At 45.2% G+C, this 11608-nt stretch overlaps 1 protein-coding gene and 1 long non-coding RNA gene across 4 annotated transcripts in view; one reads left to right on the forward strand and one right to left on the reverse strand.

Annotated features, from left to right (window-relative positions):
- Opa3 (outer mitochondrial membrane lipid metabolism regulator OPA3) overlaps positions 1 to 11608 on the forward strand; it is a 49879-nt gene that overhangs the window by 2261 nt on the left and 36010 nt on the right. The gene's annotated exons all lie outside the window — the stretch shown is intronic.
- LOC144370768 (uncharacterized) lies at positions 8900 to 9744 on the reverse strand. Its single transcript, XR_013430710.1, has 2 exons — positions 9484 to 9744; positions 8900 to 9350 (listed from the first exon to the last, which is right to left on the reverse strand). It is a non-coding gene; the product is annotated as an uncharacterized LOC144370768 (long non-coding RNA).

Genomic DNA, 11608 nt, shown 5'->3' on the forward strand with positions numbered 1-11608 from the left:
AATTCCTCTGATCCTGTTTCTTCTTCTGTATGAAGGATATTGTATAATAGCAACATTTGTTGGGCAGTTACTTTATTTCAGGCTGAGTGCTACCAAGCACTTATGGGATTAAACCCTTACAGATCATTATGTAATACATACTAGAATTATTCTCATTTTATGTACATACTAATATAATATATATATATATATAAAATACATACTTTTTTGTGTGTGTGCTGGGCATTGAACCCAGAGGTGCTTAACCACGGAGCTACATCCCAGCCCTTTTTATTTTTAATTTTGAGACAGGGTCTTGCTAAATTGCTTAAGGCCTCGATGAGTTGCTGATGCTAGCTCTGACCTTGTAATTGTCCTCATCCTCCCAATTCACTGGAATTACAGGCATGTGCTATCATGCCCAGCTATATATGCTTTTATGTTATAAATAATATTGTGTTATTGTGAGAATTCATGAGTAAATGTTAAGTCAGTGTTTGGCACCAAGTCAGGGCTGTTGTGTATGTTATAGACGTAACAGAGAAGAAAAGCACTGGGTTTGATCCTCAGCACCACATAAAAATAAATAAATAAAATAAAGATGCCCATCTACAACTAAAACAATTTTTTTAAAAATAATATTGATAGCAGTATTACTTAATATGTAGGTCTTTGGTTGTTCCCAAAGTTCCCTTTTTAACAATCGTTAATTTTTATTCTTAATTTTAATCCAGGGTCTGCTCAGGATTTGATTATCATGCCCTTTTCATACCCTTTAATCTACAATAGAGTTGGGCAGTCCAGCCCACTACTTGTCTTTATATATAATATTTTTTTTTAAGATAGAGTGAGAGAGGAGAGAGAGAGAGAGAGAGAGAGAGAGAGAGAGAGAGAGAATTTTTAATATTTATTTTTTAGTTCTCGGTGGACACAACATCTTTGTTGGTATGTGGTGCTGAGGATCGAACCCCGGCCGCACGCATGCCGGGCGAGCGCGCTACCGCTTGAGCCACATCCCCAGCCCTATATATAATATTTTTATGGTACTAGTGATTGAACTTAGGGGTGCTTAATCGCTGAACCACATCCCCACTCCTTTTTATTTGAAGTACACTCTTGCTAAGTTGTTGGCTTTGAACTTGTGGTCCTCCTGCCTCAGCCTCCTAAGCCACTGGAATCACAGGCATGGCATGTGCCCCCATGCCAGCTGTAAATACATTTTAAGTGGTAACACTGGCAGGTCTGTTGTTTCCATATTTGTTTGGCTTATGTAGGAGTCATGGGAGCTTCCCTTCTCTCCCTCCATGGTTTGATAATTGAGCCTTTGAAAGACCCATAGACGATTAACAGAAGGTATTAGCATAAAATTGATCTGGCACTGGGGTGCAGCTCAGTGGTAAGGCATGTCTTTAGCTTGCTCAAGGGCCTGGGTTCCATCTCCAGCACCAAAACCAAACCAAACCTATTATAATGCACTGGACATCACATGAAAAATAAGTGAAGTCGAAATCCTTTCCATAAGAGAGGGCAGGCGAGCTTGAGGGCAGTCCAGGAAGAGCAAGTGCGTGTGGAAACTCAGATGAGTAGGTGATGGCCTGCCTGGACTGGACGTGAACCTCGGAGCTCCTCGCCTGGCTGCTGTACCTGGAGCATCTGCCTTCGGTCAGATGGAGGAGACTCGAGAACCCCTCCTAGCCTCTGCTGCTCCTCCTGCTCTAAGCCATCCGCGCACCAGTGTGGTGTATTTTGAGATGTTAGGTCCTGGCCGCCTTCACCCACGATGCTAAGCTGTTTACCCTCTGGCCCTTTACAGAGACAGTTTGCTGACCCTGCTCTAGAACGTATCGATGCCCTTATGTTTCATGACATTGACGCCGGGAGCCAGTTGTCCGTTAGTGTGCCACTGCCTGAGCTTCCTAAGTGCTTCCCCTAATGGTACTCGACTGTGCGTCTTTGGCAGGAGTACCGCGGACGATGGCATGTCCTGAGGCCAGCCTGAGTGGGGAACGGGCTGGTGTTTGTCTGTCCCGTCATTTGTGGAGGTAACTTGGATCCCTTAGTTACAGTGTTGACAGTGAGGGGAGCCCTTCCTCTTCCTCTTTGGGGGAGCGGCCAGTAGAGGGGTTGGGTGGTGGAGCTGGCAGGTTGTCTTGGGGTGGTTGGAGAGGGCAGACTGCAGGGCCGCTGGACAGAAAGGAGCCGGAGCTCGATTTGGGTCAGGACCAGTGGAGATGATACTAGACACTGGAGTGCCCTGGCTGATTGTAGTCACACCTTTTAAATTGTGTCTTTGTCATCTTCACACTGCAGATTGCCCTTTGCTCCGATCTCTGGCCAGGGCAGTAGCAGAGTTGGAATTTCCCAGAGTCAGTGGCAGCTGTGTGCTCTGGGTCACACCCCACTCTGGACATGACCAGCGCCTGCCTTTGGCTGAGGCTACCTTGACTCCGCAGGATAGCCCCTATGGTCTTCTCCTGCCAAGGCTAGAGCCGTGGCTCTGGCTGATTGAGCTAAAGCAGGAAGCACAGAAACAGGAGCCGGGCTGCTTCGAGGCAGAGATTTCCATCTGCATTTTCTCGGGTGCTGAGGATGGAGCCAGGGCCTCCTTGGGAAGCACTATGCTGAGCCGCACCCCAGCCCCAGATTTTACTAAACAGAGAACTCCTGGCAGAGGAGTTAAAGAGGTTGCTGGTGGCCAAGCTGGTGGGGGGGGATGTGAAGCCCCCTCGTGATGTCTCCAGGGGAACTGGGCTGTCCCTGGGCAATGAGAAGCGTCCAGTTCGTTTCTGCTTATTCCTTTAGAGTGCACCAGTCATTTGTCCATTTAACACACACACTAGGTAGAATAGTGGTCCCCCAAAGATGACGGTCCCTCATATCTGCCTTAGTCAACTTTTCATCTATAATGAAATACCTGAGGCAGGCCAGGGAAGGGAGGGGAACCAACCCTCTTAGAGCAAAAGAAAGCAGGGAAAAGAGCCACGAAGGGGACTGAGTACCAGAGCCATGGATACCGGGGGGACATTTGCAGTTTCATATGGCCTGTGGGGAGGGACCCAGGCTGTGAGGAAGGTGGGCAGGAGCCTCCTCTGCACACCCGGTGCACCCCAGGCGTAGCTCCAGGCGGTGGAGATTGACCCTCTATGGAGAATTCCTCCCTTGGGCTCAGCCTGCTTTCTCTTGAAGGTCCTGGAATAGCAAGTTGGGAAGGAACCCAGGTTTGCTGTGCCCTGAGTGCCTGCGGTCCCATAGGCGCCAGCTCACAATGGAAAAAATATGTGCCATATCCAAAAGCAGGCACCACGAGCAAGTGGGAAGAAACCACACGCGGGTAGAGAGCTGCAAACATGGTGGATCACAGAATTTTCAGATGTGGAGCTAAAATATTTTCATTTATACATTTAAAAAAATAAAAGAGATAATAAAACTCAGGTTAAATAAAAAATTCCCAAATTCCCAAGGAGTTAGAAAGAGAGCCTCATAGGACTTTTAGAAATGACAAAACACAGCTCAGGGGCTGGGATTGTGGCTCAGCAGTAGAGCACTTGTCTGGCATGTGTAAGACCCTGGGTTCGATCCTCAGCACCATATAATTATAAATAAATAAAATAAAGGTAATGTGCCAGGGCTGGGGTTGTGACTCAGCGGTAGAGCGCTTGCCTAGCATGTGCAAGGCCCTGGGTTTGATCCTCAGCACCACATAAAAATAAACAAAATAAAGGTATTGTGTACAACTAAGAAAATAAATATTTTTTTAAAAAAGGTATTGTGTCCAACTGTAACTAAAAAATAAAATATTTAAAAAAAAAACATAGCTCAGTAGGAAGGGCTAGCGCCCTAGCCCTTCCTACTGAGCTATGTAGTACAGCACTTGCTTAGCACGCACAGATCCTGAGTTCCATTCCTTGCACACTTGCACACACACCTTGCAGAGAGGAAGGACTGGACACTAGAGTAAACATGGCTGCCAAGAGGGTGGGTGAACCAAAGAGACATGATCTGAAGGAAAAAAGTGGCTTTTGATACATATCTCTATCCCAGTGACTTGAGAGGCTGAGGCAGGAGGATCACGAGTTGAGGTCAGCCTCAGCAACTTAGCAAGACCCTATTTCAAAATAAAGAATAACAAGGGCCAGGGATGTAGCTCAGTGGTAAAACACCCATGGCTTCAATCCCCAGTACCAAAAAAAAGTGGCTTTGTGGTCTGCTTTCCTGAGATGTCCAGAAGAACACCTGAAGGTCCTGACTGTGGCTGGATGTTTTTATTTTTAATAGTCTCCAGACTGGACTCTCACATGGGACAGTGTTTGAAGATCATTTCTGTACTCTATTTATAATCTCCAGAATGTCATATCAGTTCTGTGGTGCACCAACACACACACACACACTTAGAAGGAATGACATTAACAGTATTTTAAAATAAATATTTATTTATGACCCCCCCCATATTTTTGCTCATTTGAAAAAAATTTTCCTGTTTAGACTTTGATAAATGAATTTGGAAACACGTGGTGTGATTACAGCTGTCACAGCAGGCAAAGACAAAGTACTAGAAATATGCTGCCTTTTCTCTTTTTTCTTGGCCACTGGGGTCAAACCCTGGATGCTCTACCCCTGACCCGCTACGGCCACACTCCTGTTAGTTTTTTATTTTGAGACAGGGTCTCCCTGAGTTGCCAAGGCTGGTCTTGAACTTGTGACCCCCTGCCTCAGCCTCCTGAGCAACAGGGATTACAGGCGTGTGCTCTTTTGCATTTTTCAGTCCCACTTTTTTTTTTTTTTAATGTGGTGCTGGGTATTGAACCTCAGTCGTACTTTTTATTATGCAGAGGTATTTGTTGGAATTTGCTCATGCACTTGATATTAAATCTTCAGTCAGTGGTGTTTGAGCAGAAGTGTTTGTTTATTTATTTTTATTAAAAGATATTTAAACTTAAGTTTTAGGCGGACACTATATCTTACATTTACATGGTGCTGAGGATTGAACCCAGTGCCTCGTGTCTTCATACATGTACCTAGGGTATGATGTTCATCTCGTTCCTACTCCTGTGCCCCCTCCCTTCCCCTCCCTCCCCTTTGCCCTATCTAAAGTTCCTTCATTCCTCCCTATTGTGGATCAGCATCCCCATATCAGAGAAAACACTCTGCATTTGGTTTTTTGGGATTGGCTAACTTTATTTAGCATAGTATTCTCCAGCTCTGTCTATTTACCTGCAAATTCCATGATTTTATTCTCTTTTAGTGCTGAGTAACATTTCATTGTGTATATATACAACACATTTTTTTTTTATCCATTCATCTACTGAAGGGCATCTAGGTTGCTTCCACATTTTAGCTATTGTGAATTGTGCTGCTATAAACATTGATGTGGCTGGGTCCCTGTAGTATGCTGTTTTTAAGTCCTTTGGGTATAGACTGAGGAGAGGGATAGCTGGGTCGAATGTTACTTCCGTTCTCAGTTTTCCAAGGAATCTCCATACTGCTTTCCTTATTGGCATTACCAATTTGCAGTCCCACCAGCAATGTATGAGTGTGCCTTTTTCCCCACATCCTTGCCAACACTTATTATTGTATGAATTCTTTTTTTTTCTTTTTTTTAGTTTTAGGTGGACACAGTATCTTTATTTTTATGTGGTGCTGAGAATCGAACCCTTTGCCTCACGCTCACGCATGTTAGGCAAGCACACCACCACTTGAGCCACATCCCCAGCCCCTGTTTGTATTCTTAATAGCTGTCATTCTGACTACTTAGTTTTGATTTGCATTTCTCTATTTGCTAGAGATGTTGAACATTTTTTCATATAAATCATCTTCTGAGAAGTTTCTGTTCAGTTCCTTGGCCCATTTTGATTGGGTTATTTGTTTGTTTTTATTTCTTTCTTTTCTTTTCTTTTTTTTTTTGGGTGTTAAGATTTTTGAGTTCTTTATCTACCCTAGAGATTATAGAGATTAGTGCTCTATCTGATGTGCATGTGTAAAAATTTGCTCCCCTTCTGTAGGCTCTCTGTTTACCTCACTCTTGCTTTTGCTGAGAAGAAATTTTTTAGTTTGCATCCATCCCATTTATTGATTCTTGATTTTATTTTATTTTATTTTTTTTTAATATTTATTTTTTAGTATTCGGCGGACACAACATCTTTGTTGGTATGTGGTGCTGAGGATCGAACCCGGGCCGCACGCATGCCAGGCGAGTGCGCCACCGCTTGAGCTACATCCCCAGCCCTTGATTCTTGATTTTAATTCTTGAATTCTAGGAGCCTTATTAAGGAAGTTGGGACCTAATCCGACATGATGTAGATTAGGGCCTACTTTTTCTTCTATTAGGTGCAGGGTCTCTGGTTTAATTCCTAGGTCCTTGATCCACTTTGAGTTGAGTTTTGTGCGAGGTGAGAGATAGGGATTTAATTTCATTTTGTGGCATATGAACTTCCAGTTTTGAGCAGCAGTGTTTTTAAGAAGCCCCTTGTTTATGTGAGAGATGGTCAATTAGCAACCTGAGAATATCTGAGACTCTGCTTGCCTGGGCTGCAAGCAGTACTCTGAACAGAAGAGGGCGCCCGTCTCAACCCTTCAGCCACTGGGGCAAGCACTCTGGGGATGGCACTTGCCCGCTGAGAAGCTCCAGAGGCTACCTGTATAGTTGACCTTGGTATATCTCCATATGCATTTGTTTTGATCTGTAGTTAATTGAAAACCCAGTTGGCAATTTTTTTTTTTTGGTGGAGATTGAACCCAGGGGTGCATTACCACTGAGCTATATCCCAATCTTTTAAAACAAAATTTAATTTTTTTTGAACTTTAAGATATGATCTCACCAAATTCTTGAGACTGGCCTTGAACTTGCAGTCCTCAGCCTCCCAGGTAATTTGAAGTCCAGGTGTGCACCTCAGTCCTGACTCCAGCGAATCTTAGACCTCCAGCCAAAGCTGTCGTGCCTTTGCAGTAAGCTCTGTTGTGGGATGGAGGTCAGCAGCGAGGGAGGAAGATTGTGTGGGGCGGGACGCCTAGGTGGGAGAGCCCTCAAGCAGAAGTCTTGTTCCTGAAGCCCCAAGATCCTCCCCTCACATGCCACCCTTGCTGTGGGGAGGTCATTGATGGGGTAGAGGGAGGCAGAGGGTGGCGCTAATGAGACAGTAGAGCAGTAGGTCGTGGTGCTGGTAATGGGAAGCACCGGTTTTCAAGTCTTCACGTGTACTAAGTTATCCCCACTGCAGCCCACGAGTAGATCACCCCATCCCCACTTCCTTCCAGAGGAAGCCACTAGCTGGCTGCTGAGTAGCCTGCCCGAGGGCACACAGGTGGTGCTAGTGGCACGAGGATTCCAGGCCAGGTAGTCTGGCCCTTTTACATAGGTAGCCAGGGTAGGTAGCACAGCCAGGACTTGGACCCAGGACTCCATGAACTACTGAGCACACTCTGCCCTTGGCCTCTGTTAGCTGCTGCTTCTGAGCCTCTGAAGTCCCAGGTTGTCTTCTCTGCAAAGCTGAGCTGGCCTCTCCAGGTCTGGGCGAGTAGAAGCCTGGCTTATTCTCTGGGTGTGTCCACGCTAAGCTAAGCTGTATAATTCAGGCACTGTACACACCTGTATTCGGTCACTGTTGTGTGCCAGGAGCTGTTCTTGGCGGTATGGCTGAGTCAGTGATCACCAGAACACAGAAGTCCCTGCTCTCATGGAGTTCCCGTTGACGGTGTTAATTACCTGCCCAGCAGTCCCAGGGCCACACAGGGAGATGCCACTGCCCAGCATTGCTGTCCAGTTCCTAGGCTGTTCTCGGTGGCTCAACCTGGCCTGCAGCCCCATCCTTTCTCCAATCACGTGGCCCAGGGAATATAGCACTTCAGTTGCCCATACTGGTGGCTGGAGTTAGCTCCTCCTGAGCGCCTTGGACCAAGAGTGGGGAGATGGCATCCCCCAGATGCTTGGCAGGCAGACCAGTCATGTCCATGGTGATGGTGCACCAGTGTTCCTGCTGCCTCCTGATGGAGGGTGGAATGGAGGGACTGGGCCAGGTCTGCAGGAGCAGGCTGTCGCCGTGCACTGTGACCACACCTCTGTTAACGCCTGGGACGATCTGAGGGTGATTTTCTAGCTGGCTAGAGCCCATTCAGGGACCTGCAGCTGACTCAAAGCTGTGTTTACCCGGATGATAACATATTAACCCATAATAACAGCTCTCATTTAATATGCGGTCCATTATCTCAACAAATGATCTTAGCCATCTTATTAGGGAGTATATGATCATCCCGGTTTTATGATTGAGGAAATACCTCAGAGAGAGGCGACTTTCAGGAAGAAACACTAGATAAGATATCAAATCCCACCAACTCCCAGCCTCCTCCACTTATGTTTCATTATTAATATTTGATTTTTGTATGTATAGTCTTTGTTGAGGTACAATACCTCAGTGGGCAGAGCGCTTGCCTAGCATGCATGAGGCACTGAGTTCGATCCCTGGCACCACATAAAATACACAAATAAAATAAAGGTATTGTGTCCATCTACAACTAATAAATAAATAAATAAAATAAAATGCAGGCTAAGTACTGATAAGTGCATATACTCATGCAATCAGAATCCAAGATTTAAAACATTTCCATTAAACATTACTCCAGAAAGTTCCCTCCTCCCTGCATGGCACCCTGTCTGACCTCTCACTGTCCGTTAGTTCTGCCTGTTGTTATGCTTCATATAAATGGAATCACACAATGTGGAATTAATGTCTGATCTTGGTTCCCATGATTATTTTGAACTATTTGTTTCTTCATGTATCAATAGTTCATTTGTTGCTGTTAGCTGTGCTCTTTATGATTCTAACATGTGCACATGCCGCTTTTGTTTAATCACTGTCCTGAGTGTAGAGATTTGGATTGTTTCCTTTTTTTTTTTGGTTATTATAAATAAAGATCCTGGTGAATATTCATAAATAAAGATCCTGGTGAATATTCATAAATAAAGATCCTGGTGCATATACATGTACAAGCCTTCTTCTTTTTTTTTTTTTTTTCTGGTGCTGACGATTGGGCCCAGGGCCTTGATCATGCCAGGCAGGCACTCTACCAACTGAACTATGTCCCCAGCCCCTCATGCACAAGCCTTCTTACAGAAGTTTTCATTTCTCTTGGGAGAAATTGACTAGGAATACAGTTTCTGTGTTTAAATGTTAAGAGTATGTTTAATTCTATACAAAATTCCCAAAAGTGGGGCACAGTGGTACATACTTGTAACCCAGTAACTTGTGAGGCTGAAGCAGGAGGATCGCAAGTTTGAGGCCAGCCACAGCCATTTAGGGAGACCTGTCTCAAATACAAAATAAAAAGGATGGGGGCACGTGGAGCTCAGGGGTAAAGTGCCCTGGGATCAATACCCAGTCCTGGGGATAAAAAAAAGAGAGAGAGAAACTATCAAAGGTGTGCCTGGGGACTCCAGTGTTCCACACCCAGCATGATTTCATGTTTCCACAGTTTAATTTTAGCCATTCTGGTTGGTGTAAAATGGCAACTTACTGCTTTTCTTCGATGAGTGGAGATACTGAGTACTTCTTCATGAGGTAATAAGCATCTGCAGCTCCTGAGGAGCAGGAATTGAGGAGCATCATGGGTGGGTGGCTCTGGCTCGGGTCTCTCAACCCAGAGGACAAACCAAAAATAAATCTTCACACAAGACACTAATAACCACAGATATAAAAATCTTTAGGGAAAGTATTAGCAAATCAAAGACAGCAATATGCTAAAAAAAGTAACTTACCCAGACCAAATCCTGACTGATACCTGATGGTGGGGGTGCATGTTGTCTAATTTTAAAATATATATTTTTTTCCCGTGGTACTGGGGATTGAACCCAGGGCCTTGTGCACGCAAGGCAAACACTCTACCAACTGAGCTAGAGCCCAGCCTTGGAGGCCTCTCTAGAGTTCTTTTTGTTATCAATTAATTTAACTACATCATGGTCAATAAATGATGCCTGTAGCAGAAACGTTCATACGGGGTGGTGTGGAAGGGAACATGATGAGAGTACCTGTTCCCCAGCCCTGACTGCTGGTCTAGTTCCTGCCTTTCTGCTTTGTTCATTAAAAGTGGTTAGTGGGGCTGGGGTTGTGGCTCAGTGGTAGTGCACTCGCCTAGCATGCATGAGGCACTGGGTTTGATCCTCAGCACCACATAAAAATATTGTGTCCACCTTTAAAAAAAAAAAGAAGAAGTGGTTAGTGAATGCTGATACTTATGTCCCCAGTGCTGGGGACACAGCTATTTTCAAAAGAGACCAGGTTCCTGTTGCTTTTTTGGAGTTAAGACTCTCCTGCTAGGAGACATAAAACAAACAAGGTAAGAAAAGTAGCATATGTGGCACTGGGTGTGGTGGCACATGCCTGTAATCCCAGCAGCTCGAAGGTGGAGGCAAGTTCAAAGCCAGTCTCAGCAACTTAGTGAGGCATGACATGCTATCTCAAAAAATAAAAAAGGGCTAGGGATGTAGCTCAGTGGTTAAGTGTCCCTGGCCAGCCTCAGCAATTTAGCAAGGCCCTAAGCAACTCAGTGAGACCCTGTCTTTAAATAAAATATGAAAAATGGCTGGGGATGTGGCTCAGTGGTTAAGCACCCCTGGGTTCTACACCGGTACCAAAAATATACATATATATAGAGAGAGAGATTATGTAGGGAAGAATCTCTCCCAACTGTGACCCTTGGCACCCTGTTCCCCTCCAGGAGGCAGCCATTGTTATTTTCTGTATTTTTCCAGAAAAACAAAAATGAAAAACAGAGCACAAACCTTATACTTCAATCAGTTGCTGATGTGTGCAGCTTCCTTTCTCCAGGACCATAGCAGACCATGGGCACGGTTCTCTGGGTGACGGTTCTCGGTCTCGGCGTGAAATCCTCAGCAAGCACTCAGAGCAGCTTCTCTGCTCTTTAGTTCAGCCAGCGGCTCCCAGCAACCCTGTCATTCTGTAGACTGAGGGTGGTCTGGTGGGGGCTTGCCCCGCCTTTTACTGCTGTGTGTTTGGAGAAGGAATCACTGGCCAGGGAGACCATCTGCAGGAACTCCTGGGAGCAGAGGCACCACCTGCAGGTGTGGAGGGATCTCCACTTGCACTGGGGTTGGAGGGAGGCAGCCCTTTCCTCACGGTCTAGCCACCTGGGGGCTGGTGCTTGAGTTTAATCTTTTTACTTGCAACCAACTTTAGACTTACAGAAAAATTACAAAAATAGTACAGAGAGTTCCTGCAGACCTCTCACCCAGCTTCCTTGATGGCAATGCCTACAACCTCATACAATGAGAGGATCCAGGAAGTTGGCACTGGAACGTCACCATTAGCCTAATTGTACATCCTTTGGGATTCACCGTGTTCCCACTGATACCATTTGCTGTTGAGGAGCCTGTCCAGGGTCAAGAGTTTGCATTTAGTTATCTTTCCTCAACTTGAATCAGCTGATGTTTGTATTTATTTATTTATTTATTGGTCTTTCATGACATTGACCCTTGACTGGTTCATTATTTTATAGAAGGTCTTTCAATTTGAGTTTGATATTTTCTTATAGTTGGGAAGAGATTCTGCATTTTTGCAAGAAGACCACAGTGCCTGGTCCTTTTCGGGTCACATGACATCACCATGTCTCACTACTGGGAATC

Source organism: Ictidomys tridecemlineatus, chromosome 15, assembly GCF_052094955.1.
Source record: "Ictidomys tridecemlineatus isolate mIctTri1 chromosome 15, mIctTri1.hap1, whole genome shotgun sequence".
NCBI lineage: Eukaryota > Metazoa > Chordata > Mammalia > Rodentia > Sciuridae > Ictidomys > Ictidomys tridecemlineatus.